We start from the raw sequence: 13,783 nt of genomic DNA, 5'->3' as shown, positions 1-13,783 counted from the left end.
GTCAGTATAAAAAGGTTGTAGAACTAAAGAAAGAAAATCATATACAAAACCAGGAAGGGTGTTGCCTAGTGAGGTAGAAGCTCTCTCATCAATATGAATAAATACACAGAAGACTAATCAAGCCCACCAAAGCCAAATCTGAGATAGAAATAGCCTCCCAATCTAAGGAAATCACAAGTTTTTTTTTTCAGTTATGTCTGCAACCTTAAAGGCAACACTGAACAATTTGTAGGAGTAATATTAAACTGAACCACCTGCATGGAGCTCAAATATAGTAAATCTGATAGCTGCTAAATTTAGATCCAGTTTTACCCTCCATCCCTGCTGTCATGCTCAGTCACCTCCCCCTCCTTTCCCAGGAAATATCTTCCGCCATTTCTCCACCAGGTATCCCTGTACACAAAGGAGGAAATTCAGTGGACATCACTAACTGTATTCCTACAACAATCTTATTATCCGTTCCCAAAATACTTGAAAATGTATTAAAAACAATTGCTATCTCCTACAACATGAACTCCAATTCTACATACAACATGGCTTCTGTTCATTCGATAGTAACACTGCACTTCTAACCTTTATGCATACTGTCAATACAACTAAAGATAATGGTAACCTAGTCTCCTCTTTATTTCAGGACTCAACTAATGACTTTGACATAGTTTGTCTCAGCAAATTTCTACTTCAGATGTCTTCACTAGGTGTATCTCAGACCATCCTTCTATGTTTCAAAAGCTACTTATCCAGTAGGTAACAGTCAGTAAACTGCCACTCCATCATCTCTCCATATCTTCCAGTTTCCACTGGTGTACCACAAGCCTCTATTCTTTACTTCCTCCTCTTTAACATCCTCACCCCCCCCCCCACACATCCACACAAGAAGCCTCCATAATAAAATACACAGATGTTTCCAAATTCATATGCACATCAGCCAACCTGGCACATCTCAAGAAATTTATACTGAAAGATTTAACAACCACTGAAGTATAGCTTTGTAACTAACAACTCATGTTCAACCCCCCCCCAAAATAAATAAATAAATAAATAAATACTTCTTTTTTTCCCAAAATCCCTAGCTCATGAAACAATATTTACATTCAGCATTCAACTCAGAAAGCACTTCTTCATCCAAGCCAAATGCTCCTGCATCAGCTTGTCATTATCACGTAACCTATCTCCTTTCTGAGTCTGTTCTCCTCTTTCAAGATGTACTGAAGAGTTATCCACATTTGAAACTATTGTATATATTGTATATTGTACTCTGCTTAATTGTACATTCCACTCTGAGTGTTCATTAGAATTTATATGCTTATTTTTTCTACATAATTATTCTGAACAACTCTGTTACTGTTTACGTTTGTTTTTTTTTTGTTTGTGAAATGGTTTGCATTTCATCCGGCCTGAGCCTGAAATCAGTCAGTATCAATCAGTGCACTACAACGGTACACAAATAAATAAAATCCTCTCTTAATAATACAATCATTGAGGTTACTTTTCATAACTAATTATTAGGGATGATAGTGGCTGACAATATACAAAATTGCATAAAGAATTATCCAAACGAGAGATGCTTTATAGAGCCAAAAACTTTCTCACCAATGCAACTACATCTACACTTATCACTTCTTACCTCCTCCCCTCACTACTTTTTGTACTATTATCCTTACTAACCTCCAAGCATCACAAAAAACAAAACTTGAACAATGCTATAATAAAGTGTTTAAATTTACAGGAAATACCCTTCAGAACTTACCAAAGTATAGCACTAAAAGGTCTGCACTGGTTTGAACTACCACATCAGCTAAAATATACACAGCTTCTTACTGGGTCTATATTATATCCTCGAAAGCTGTAAACAGCGAATGCTATCTATAACAAAAATGCCATGCATTGAATTCGCTATTGTTGGGGGATGCGCTCCCACCACCCCCCGCTAATTATATATACCATCTCCGAGATTGCACTACAGTGAGGAAAGGGCAAATTTTCCAATTTTCACTGTAATGCATTCTCACTATTTACAATTTGCTGCATGGCATTTTCACTGTAAATAGTATTTGTTGTTTACAGCTTTCGAGGATACAATATAGACCCCTTCTTACCACCTATAAAATTATCTAGCATCAACATGTTTGTACAGCACTAAGTACAATTCTACACCACAATTTTCACACTCGGTCATTGCAATCCATTGACCAAAAAATTATTTCTGTCCACAAACGTATCAAATCTGCTGTGCATGGTCTGTACTCATTGCTAAGGCCTGGACTCATAACCTATGGCAATGAGATAAATCCTCCTTCTAGTCCTTGAAAACCATTCTGAAAGTCTTCCTAGACAAAACATTTGGCTCTTTTCTTGCTCAACCCCAGAATAAACTATATCCCTAAATATAAACAAGTACTTTCATTCATATCAAACACCTCCTTAATTTCCTTTATTTACTCACTTACTAACTTCAATCAATTTTTCTTCCTTCATTCTGTATTTAAATATGCTATAACCTTGTATTTTATCTCTCAGTTCACACTGCAAGTCCTGACTGTATTATAATAACTTACCTTTAACTTCTCTAAACTGGCTAAAATTTCTCTAAATAATAAATTATCGTCATGTAGGTTGTATCTATTTTTAACCAATGTTGTCACATTATGTCTAAGTAGGCCTAAGTATTTAAACTGTAGTTGCTTTTTGCACTATTTTTAAAACTTGCAAAATTATTGTTCATAAAATGTTTTTGTAATACTTTGGAGCTTTTCTCCCCAGGCCTCCAGTGAAACGGAAATCTACCCAGTCGGACTTTACTGGTACTCAGAGCTCAACCACAGCCAATAAGGCAAAACAATGTACCCAACACACTAGACTCTATAGTCAGGCACACTGATGCCCCACTCACCAGGCTAAACAAGGAGAAGGTTACTGTCAGCTGCCTGTCAGGTGCCAGGATCCACCACATAACCCACACACTCAGGTCACTCCACAAGTACAAATATGACTCTGTCATTGTCCATGTTGGTGTGAATGACCTGAGACGTACCTCCCTGAACTACATGAAAAGAGACATGGAAGAGCTCTCCAATCTTGTAGCCTAGGCAGGTATGACCCTAGCCCTGAGTAGTTTTCTGCCAACGCCCAGAATGATACCGCAGTACAAGGATAAAATGATTGAATTCAACAATTGGCTAAGCTTCTGGTGTCATTCTAAGAAGATCCAGTATCTGTCTGCTTGGGATGACATGGTCGAAAGACCACGATGCTTTGCCACAGATGGCCTGCACCTGTCACCCCTGGGATTCCGGATACTGGCTAAGGCTCTTGCTGCCCCTATAGTGCCATTTTTAGACAGGGTTCAAATAACAAATTCACCACCATAACAGGAACAGGCAAGCAAAAACTGAGGGTAATGCTAGTCAATGCTAGAAGTCTAAACCTCAAAATGCACTTACTCGAAGAACTCCTTAAAATGGAGAACATCAATATCTGTGCAGTGACTGAGACCGAGTTCAAGGCTCCAGAGAGCACCCCTGCACTACCAGGCTATAACTCATACCACACTTTTTGGCCATGTAACCTGGACTGAAACACCAAAGGCAGAGGTGTGTCCATATTCATTAAGGATATCCACACCTCCAGGCTAGTTGCTCAGCATAATGCATCTGAGGTTATCCAAGTGCAACTACCTGTGGGCAAAACTGCAATCCAAATTGTAGCTTGCTACATATCCCCCACCATGCCCCAGGATTCCCACTCCTCTTTTCTTGATGTACTGGAAAATATTAGGGTTCAACCAAGCACCCTAATAATGGGTGACTTCAACTACCCCACCATTAACTGGGAAAATTGCTTGTGTACCAACTCCTTAGCTCAACGCTTTCTGGAATTCATAAACTCCAATGCCCTAGATCAACTTATCCACGCCCCCACCAGGGGCAACAGTATCCTAGACCTAGTCATTACCAACATGAGTAACCAGTGTTCCACACCTGAAGTCAAATCCTCGTTGGTCCGATCCGACCATAAGCTTATCACCCTTGATATCCACATCCCCGCCCCACCTCCATTAAGAAAAACAAAGTAAAAAATTTCTCCAAAACCAACTTTATACTTCTTAAGACAGAAGTGGTGAACTTCATGACACCCATGCAGATGGACAATACAGTTACAACTGCTGAATCCTACACGAAAGCGCTCTATAAGCACTTACATGAGTGCATGGACTGTGCTATCCCAAACAGTACCAAGACGCTATCCTCCAAAAAAAAGGAAGCCAATCTGGTGGTCCCCTGCCATAAACAAACTGTACAACAGAAGGAAGAAACTGTTGCAAAAGAGAGTAAAATCTCATGTGTGGAGGAGCTCCCTGGTCACCCTCAGTAAGAAGCTGAGATCCCTTATAAGATCCTCCAAAGCTAGCTACGAAAACAAAATTGCCACTAAATCCAAGGACAACCACAAAGCATTCTATAGCTATGTCAAGAATCTAGATGGCAACACCCAGATCTGCTCTGAGTTACAGCACAAAGGCACAAAAATTATGGAACCAACTGATATTGCCAACATCCTGGCAGATAGGTTCAGTGCTAATTTTACCCCCCCTCTCCCCTTAAAGGGCCCATATCTATACAGAAAGAATGCAGAGTCCCTGTAATCACAACTACGCAGGTAAAAGCTGCACTCTCTAAAGCCAAAAACACAGCATCCATGGGACAGGACAACATCCCAAGCTGTGTTTTACACGAACTCCAGAACAAACTGGCTCCCCACTTAAGCACCCTGTTCAATAATAGCCTCGCTTCAGGCTTTTTGCCCACTGAATGGTGCACAGCAGCAGTTATCCCAATCCACAAACGGAGAGCCACCACTGATCTGGGGAACTATCGACCTATTAGCCTGACAAGCCTGGTCTGCAAGGCCATGGAAAGTATCATCATGTAACTCATAAACAAAGACATTGGTAACCTCCAAACTCTGGATCCCACCCAGTTCGGGTTTGTGAAAGGCAGATCATGCCTCCTGAACCTGATTGTCTTCTTTGAGGCAGTCACCAAAGCCGTGGATGAGGGTAAGGTGGTTCACACAGCCTATCTTGACCTTGCCAAGGCTTTCGACACCATCCTCCATTCTGGAATTATAGCTAAACTCATTAAACTAGGTATAAATCCCTACGTCACAAGATGAGTTGCCAACTGGCTCACTGACAGAACCCACACTGTAAAAGTTGCAGACTCCAAATCTGAACTCAAAGCAGTGACAAGTGGAGTACCACAGGGTTCCATTCTGGGACCTCTCCTGTTTGGTATCTACTTCTCTGAAGTACAGGCTAACACAGAAGGCCTCTGGCTAATGAAGTTTGTAGATGACTGCAAACTAGGAGACATAGTCAAGTCCCCAAATTATGTGGACATCCTACAGAAAGGCCTCACTAAGACAGATGCCTGGTGTCACAGCCATGGCCTCAAGCTCAATGCCAAAAAGTGCATTGTCATCCCCTTTGGTAAAAACTCTGTACCCATGAACTACCACATAGGCAGCAATCTAATTAACACTGAATGCGTGATAAGAGACCTTGGGACTCAGGTGGACAGTAGTCTCTCCTGTGATAGTCATATCGCCACAGTAGTCAGGAAGTCCTTCTACGTGGAACACCTCATCATAAAAGGGTTCTTATCCAGGGAAAAAGAGGTCATTGTTCCCCTCTACTCGTCACTCATTAGACCCATTATAGAGTACAATGCCCCTTTTGGAAAGTACCTCACAAGACATCTGCAGCAGCTGGAAAGGCCACAGAAGTACCTCACAAAGAGGATTACTGTCCTCAAACAAATGTCCTACACTGACCGCCTCAAAAAACTCCAGCTTTTATCAATAGTATATCGCCTACTCAGAGGTGATCTCTGCCTAACATATAAAGCTATGCCAAACCCAGAGCTGTTGGACATGCTACACCTAATGAAATCCCAGTCCCTCCAAGCTACACACTCTAGGGACCTAAACCTTGTCGCCACAATAAACAGGACATGCTGGAGGGATAGATTCCTGTCTCAGAGACTTCCTATACTCTGGAGCAAGCTACCCATCTATGTCAAGCAAAGTTCTTCATTAGCACCCTTCAAGAAAAATCTTGATGAGTGGATGGGAAATAGGAAATACACCCCGGGAATCACTTCTGTGTCTCTGCTCGACAGTGGCACAGGAAAATAACTTTCTTGGTGGCGTAAGCTATGGAACCTTGCTGACTATGCTGACATGGGCCCTTGGGCCAATAGCCTAGTACCTACTTATGAACTTATGAATAAATAAATACACTATCACTAGGAAACAGGTCCTCACTGCATTTTCTATGACCAAGAAAACTGCTTTGATGGGTCCTGAAAATATCCCTGGATGCCTCCTGAATAGTATGGTATATGACCTTTCAGGCCTGCTAAAATGTCTATTTAATCATAGCCTCCAAACAGGGTTCCTGCCTAATGACTGGATCACTGCAAAGATTATCCCTCTACAGGGGGGGAGGGGCTTCTACAGACCTGGGGGAACTACAAACCCATATGTCTGACTAGTCTCATATGTAAGGCCATGGAAGGAATTATCATGAATCTGATAAACAATGACACAGAAAACCTAAAGACACTGGACCCTACCCAGTTTGGTTTTGTCAAAGGCATGTCATTTTCTTAACCTGTTGGACTTCTTCAAGTAAGTCACTAAAGCTACTGATAAGGGCAAAGCTGTACACACTGCCTACCTCAACCTGGCCTTTTCAGCCTCACTTGGGCATTGTAGATAAACTTACAAAATTGGGCGTAATCCCATATGTCACTCAATGGATAGCCAGCTGGCTCACTGATAGGTCAAAATAACTTAGCATATGGGAATCCACCTCCACAAAAAGGCCATTCTCTAGCAGAGTCCCACAGAGATCAGTGTTGGCGCCACTTCTGTTTGGTATTTACTTCCCTGAAGTCAAGACAAATGCCTGAGGCCAATAGCTAACCACATCTGCAGATGACTGCAAACTAGGGATGGTTTCTGAATCCCCTAAAGACACAGATACCATTCAAGAGGACCTGACATAGACAAACAACTAGTGCCAGAGCCATGGACTAAAACCCAATGCAAAAAATGTATTAAAGTATCCTTTGGAAAGATGTACACCCATGGAAATTACCACATTGATAATACATCCCTAAAAGTAAACCCAGTGGTCGGGGATCTGGGAATGTATTTTGATAGTATCCTGTGCTTTGACCACCATGTGGTGAGAAAATCTTTCTGTGTTGCACAAATTATAAGTAAATACATGGCCTTCAGGTCCAAGGAAGTCACTGTTCTGCTGTGTTTGGCTCTCATCAAATTGGTCGTTGAGTACAATGCACCTTTTCATGTACATGACCAGGCACTCGCAACAGCGTGAGAGACCACAGAGTTTCCCACAAAAAAAAAAAATACAGTGAGTAAACAAGTCCTACACTGACTGTTTCCAGGCCCATCCCTCTACTCAGTCTCCTACAGGCTGTTGGGTTTTGATCAATGTCCAGCCTACAAGGTACCATCTGATCCCACACTGATGAATCTGCTGCACATATACAAAACCAAAAGCATCAGAAATACCTGGTCTAAGGACCTAAACCTGGTCTGTGACAAAAACAGTTCATATTGGAGGGACAGTTATGTGTCTGAAATATTTCTTTTTCTCTGGAAGAGGCTTCTCATCCATGTGAAGCAAAGCTCATCTCTAACCCTATTCAAACATAACTTGGATCTATGAATGGAAAGTTGCAAATTTACCCTGGGTTTGGATCATATGAACGTAAAGTACAGGGGCAGTGTGCAAACTCTCAATGTGTACAAGTCCATATCGTAACCATAAAATGAATTGTGGTACTAACACGTTAGAAATATTTTGATAAATTTTGGATAAGCTTGACTAGGCTTAAAATATCTCTTGGGCCAATAGCCTAGTCACTACCTATGAACCTATGCTGGGATATGAATTTAGGAATGAGGGTGAAGTTAGAAATAAATTTACCTGCTAGTACATTGGCTATATGCTCTGGCTCAGATTATGCAATATTGTTAAGTACTAGATCTGCACAGTTTTGATCATTGCTTCTGAGAATTCTAACATAGTTAAGGAAGGATTTTTTTCTTTTTCTTTGGGTGGCTGCTTCTACCTTCTGCCCAGCTTTAGTTGATTTGATCAGGGACAGGAGTTTCCTGTTTAGTTTAGTAAGACTGTGTTTGACAAATGGATAGTGTCATTTAATTTTACATGCAATTAGCATTTTCCTTTTATTGTAGATCCTGTTTGTATTCAGGTTCATCACGGAGGCTTATTTTGAAACTTGTCATTGTATTTACTTCAGATGGGGGCAGGTGAATCTATGCAGCTATTTACATGTGCATAGAATTTGGTGTCGAAGGATTCCACATTTACAGGGGGGTAATCAGGGTAGAAGAGAAGACTGAATTAAACCATGACATCACTCAGTTTTAATAAATTTGCTTTGGCATAATCTCTGAATACCATGTTATTGGAAGATGCTCCTTGCTTCAGTCTTTTAGAGAAAACAGATGAGTTATGGTTTGATTTGATTTGAGAGTTGGTTTCAACTGGTACTGAACACTTTACTGGAAAGGCTCACACAGATTCTGCTACAGTTTGCTGTGTGGGAAAGGTTAGTTTGCTTTTTATTTGTTGATGAAAATTCCAAACACACACAGCACTGCTAGGTGTACAAATGAAGTATTCGACCAAAAAGCAAAAATAAATATTCCACAGAGAAAGGCCAATACTTCAACCATAGGCAAATAAATCTCACTGTCAGTCCTTCCAGTTTAAATTGAAGTAAGACAAACTTTAATCTTCTTCTTAACTGAGCTCTATGGAAGATTAAAGTTTGTCTTACTTCATTTTAATCTGGAAGGACTGACAGTGAGATTTATTTGCCTATGGTTAAGTATTGGCCTTTCTCTGTGGAATTTTTATTTGTTGTGTTTTGTATTACTCGATTGCCTTTTTTATTTTGTATACTGTGATTTGTTTTCTTTACACTGTGTGTTACTTGTATTCTGTATTAATGGTATACTAAAACTTGAAAAGAGACCACAGCCTATCTCTTGCGAGTCAGACAGAAAATTTTCCCACCTTCCCACCCGGTTACTGTACTCTCCTACCTCTTTACTGTTGTGTTCTTAAACACCACTGACTTTCTAGTTGCCTGCCCCTTATGTTAATTTGACCATATATCTCATTTCCTTTCTGCTTTTACTGGCTGGTGTGAATAAGCACAAAATTATCATTTTATGAAATCACTCCCCTTCAACTATTTAAATTTATTGGCCATCCTACTGTATTCCATAGTACCAGAATACAAAAGTGACCACCCCCTTTCAATCTATTTTGCTATTTTAAAAATAGTGACTCCACTAAAACTTAACTTTTAGACAGGTAAAACTTAAGTTACCTACTTTCACATCTAACTCCCCTAGTGCACACTGCAGTATTTGGAATAAACCATTTTTTTCATCTTACCTTTAAGGATCTATTGCAAGACGACCAGTTATTGTAGAGCCCACATTCTGCCTATCAGTAATCATCTTGGGATTAGTGCTTCTGTTTTCTCCTGGTGAGAGAAGGAGTGCAGTTACATTATTTCCTGGAGACTGCTGATCACCAGAAAGGTTAATAACTGCTTTATAGGTGACAGCTTAGAATCTGTGCTTATATTCTGATCCTGGTGAGAGTAGGAGCAGAGTGCATTGATTCCTGACTCTTTGTGGTTGGAGAGTGAGTGGCTGTGCTTAACATAACTGATTGGTCTGATTGCTATTCAAGGCATCTACCAGAAAATGTCTACAAACCTGCAGACTCTTGCATCATCTGGGACAAGACTGTGGATCACCAAACAGGCCATGGCCTGCTTCTCTTCTTGGGACTGGTGCTAAAACTGGCTAGTATTAGCTAGAACTAGCCAGTTTTTTTTTAATTTCAACACTCAAAACTGTTCCTTGTGCTCAGCACTTGCTCAGAACTTCTTGTAATCACTAAATAAACTACAAATTTCTACAGCACATGACTTTCCTCACTTGTCAAGAGAAAAACAGTTCTTAGTACTTAAATTAATAAGCACCTTTCCAGGCATGTCAGTGGGTCAGCTCCTGGTGTTTTCTCATGTCCACCTGATGAATCTGGGCATCTTGGGGCAATGTAGCAATTGCCTCATGTACACTGACAACCCTCTCCTCCTACCACCCAACACTACAACCTGTGAGAGATGCACTTATATAGCTAAACTGGAAGCCAAGCTCTCTCCAGCCAGGACTGGACTAGACAGTCAAGAGGAGAAGGTTAACACCTGCAGCACACCACACTCAATACATAGTCCTTCAAAACACACACACTACCAAAACCCACAAATAGAAACACAAAGCACATACCCACATTCATGTAGGCTTTCAATAAAAATCTGCCGAAGCAACAGATACCTCCCAAGCTGAAACGCAGACATCCACCACCCCAAACACTACCCAAATGACACATAGCCCACAAAATCAGTGTGCCACTCAACCTCAGCCCATAAGGCAAAACAACATACCCAACACACTATTCATAGGTGACTCCACAGTGAGGCACACTGATGTCCCACCCACCAGGCTAAACAAGGTGAAAGTTACTGTCAGCTGCCTGTTGGGTGCCAGGATCTGCCACATAATGCACGCACTCTGGTCACTCCACAACAAGTACAAATATGACTCTGTCATTGTCCATGTTGGTGTGAATGACCTGAGATGTATCTCTCTGGATTACATGAAAAGAGACATGGAGGAGCTCAGGGATCTTGTAGCCCAGGAGGGTATGGCCCTAGCCCCGAGTAGCATCCTTCCATCACCCAGGATGATACAACAGTACAAGGACAAAATGAGTGACTTCAACAATTGGCTAAGCTTCTGCTGTCATTCTAAGGGGCTCCAGTATTTGTCTGCCTGGGAAGACATGGACGACAGACCACGATTATTTGCCAGAGATGGCCTGCACCTGTCGCCCTTGGGATTCCGGATACTGGCTAAGGCTCTTGCCACCCATATAGTGCCTTTTTAGGCAAGATTCAAATGACAAATTCACCACCGTAACAGGTACAAGCAAGCAAAATCTAAGGGTAATGCTACTCAATGCTAGAAGTCTAAACCTCAAAATGCACTCACTCGAGGCACTCCTTAAAATGGAGAATATCGACATCTGTGCAGTGACAGAGACCTGGTTCAAGGCTCCAGAGAGCACCCCTGCATTACCAGGCTATAATTCATACCACACCTTTCGGCCACCTAACTTGGACAGAAGCACTAAAGGCAGAGGCATGTCCATATTCATTAAGGATATCCACACCTCCAGGCTAGTTGCTCAGCATAATGCATCTGAGATTATCCAAGTGCAACTAACTCTGGGCAAGACCGCAATGCAAATTGTAGCTTGCTACAGATCCCCACCATGCCCCAGGATTCCCACTCCTCATTTTTTGATACACTGGAAAATATTAGGGTACAACCTAACACCCTAATAATGGGCGATTTCAACTATCCCACCATTAACTGGGAAAACTACTCATGTACCAACTCTTATGCTCAACGTTTTCTGGAATTCATAAATTCCAGTGCCTTGAATCAACATATCCACACCCCCACTAGAGGCAGCAATATCCTGGACCTGGTCATTACCAACATGGGAAACTGGTGTTCCACACCAGAGGTCAATTCCTCATTGGTCAGATATGACCACAAGCAAATCACCCTAGACATCCACATCCCAGCCCCCCCCCCCCCCCCCATTAGGGAAACCACCGTAAAAAATTTCTCCAAAGCCAACGTCACGCTTCTTAAGACGGAAGTGGCAAACTTCACGACACCCATGCTGATGGAAAATAGAGATACAACTGCTGAATCCTATACAATTGCACTTTATAAGCACTTACACGAGTGCATGGATCGTGCAATCCCTAACAGAACCAAGATGCTATCCTCCAAAAAAAGGAAGCCAATCTGGTGGTCCCCTGCTATAAACAAACTCTACAACAGAAGAAAGAAACTGTTACAAAAAAAGAGTAAAATTCCATGATTGGAGGAACTATGTGGTCAGTCTCAGTACGAAGCTGAGATCCCTCATAAAATCCTCCAAAGCTAGTTACGAAAACAAAATATCCACTGATTTATAGACAACCACAAAGCATTCTATAGCTATGTCAAGAATCTCAGTGACAACACTCAGATCTGCTCTGAGTTACAGCACAATGGCACTAACTATACAGAACCAACTGATATTGCCAACATCTTTTCAGATAGGTTCAGTGCTAACTTTACCCCTCTCTCATCCCCGTAAGGGCCCATCTCTATACCGGAAGAATGCAAAGTACCTGTAATGTCGGCTGCACAGGTAAAAATCACACTCTCCAAAGCCAAGAACACAGCATCTATTGGACTGGCAACATCCCAAGCTGCGTTCTACATGAAATACAGAATGAACTGGCACCCCACCTAGGTACCATGTTCAGTCATAGCCTCACCTCAGGCTTTGTGCCCACTGAATGGTGCACAGCAACAGTTATCCCACTCCACAAAGGCGGAGTCACCACAGACCCCAGGAACTATTGCCCCATTAGCCTGACAAGCCTGGTCTGCAAGGCTATGGAGTGTATCATCATATAACTTATAAACAATGACATGGGTAATCTCCAAACTCTGGACCCTACCCAGTTTGGGATTGTAAAAGGCAGATCATGTCTCCTAAACCTGATAGACTTTTGTGAAGCAGTCACCAAAGCTGTAGATGAGGGTAAGGTGGTACACATGGCCTATCTAGATCTCGCCAAGGCTTTCGGCATCATCCCGCACTATGGAATTATAGACAAACTTACTAAACTAGGTATAAATCCCTATGTCACAAGATGGGTTGCCACCTGACTTACTGACCAAACCCACACTGTGAAAGTAGCTGACTCTAACTCCAACTTCAGACCAGTGACAAGTGGAGTACCACAGGGTTCAGTCATAGGTCCTCCCTTGTTTGGTATCTACATTTCTGAAGTACAGGCTAACACAGAAGATCTTTGGCTAGCAAAGTTCGCAGATGACTGCAAACTAGGAGCCATAATCAAATCTCCTAATGATGTGGACATCCTACAAAAGGGCCTCACTGAGACAGATGCCTGGTGTCAAAGCCATGGCCTCAAGCTCAATGCCAAAAAGTGCATTGTCATCCCTTTTGGTAAAAACTCTGTACCCATGAAATACCACATAGGCGGTAGTCTACTTAACACTGAAAATGTGATGAGGCCTTAGGACACAGATGGAGAGTAGTCTCTCCTTTGATAATCATATCACCACAGTAATCAGGAAATCCTTCTACGTGGCACACCTCATCACAAAAGGTTTCTCATCCAGGAAAAAAGAGGTAATTCTTCCCCTCTACTCATCACTCATTACACCCATTATAGAGTACAACGCCCCTTTTGGTATGTACCTCACAAGCCATCATCAATAACTGGAAATGCCACAGAAATACCTCGCAAAGAGGATTACCAGCCTCAGATAGATGCCCTACGCAGATCGTCTCAAAAAACTGCAGCTTTACTCTGTCACATATCGCCTACTCAGAGGCAATCTCTGCCTAACATACAAAGTTATGTCAAACCCAGATCTGTTTGACATGCTCCACATAAAGAAATACCAATCCCTTTGAGCTACACGCTCTAGGGACCTAAATCTTGTCACCACAATAAACAGAACATGCTGG

The sequence above is a fragment of the Protopterus annectens genome, chromosome 2.part2 (assembly GCF_019279795.1).
Source record: "Protopterus annectens isolate FY-2018-M chromosome 2.part2, PAN1.0, whole genome shotgun sequence".
Lineage (NCBI taxonomy): Eukaryota > Metazoa > Chordata > Ceratodontiformes > Protopteridae > Protopterus > Protopterus annectens.
The sequence above is the reverse complement of the archived record's forward strand: the minus strand, read 5'-3'. Positions refer to the sequence as shown.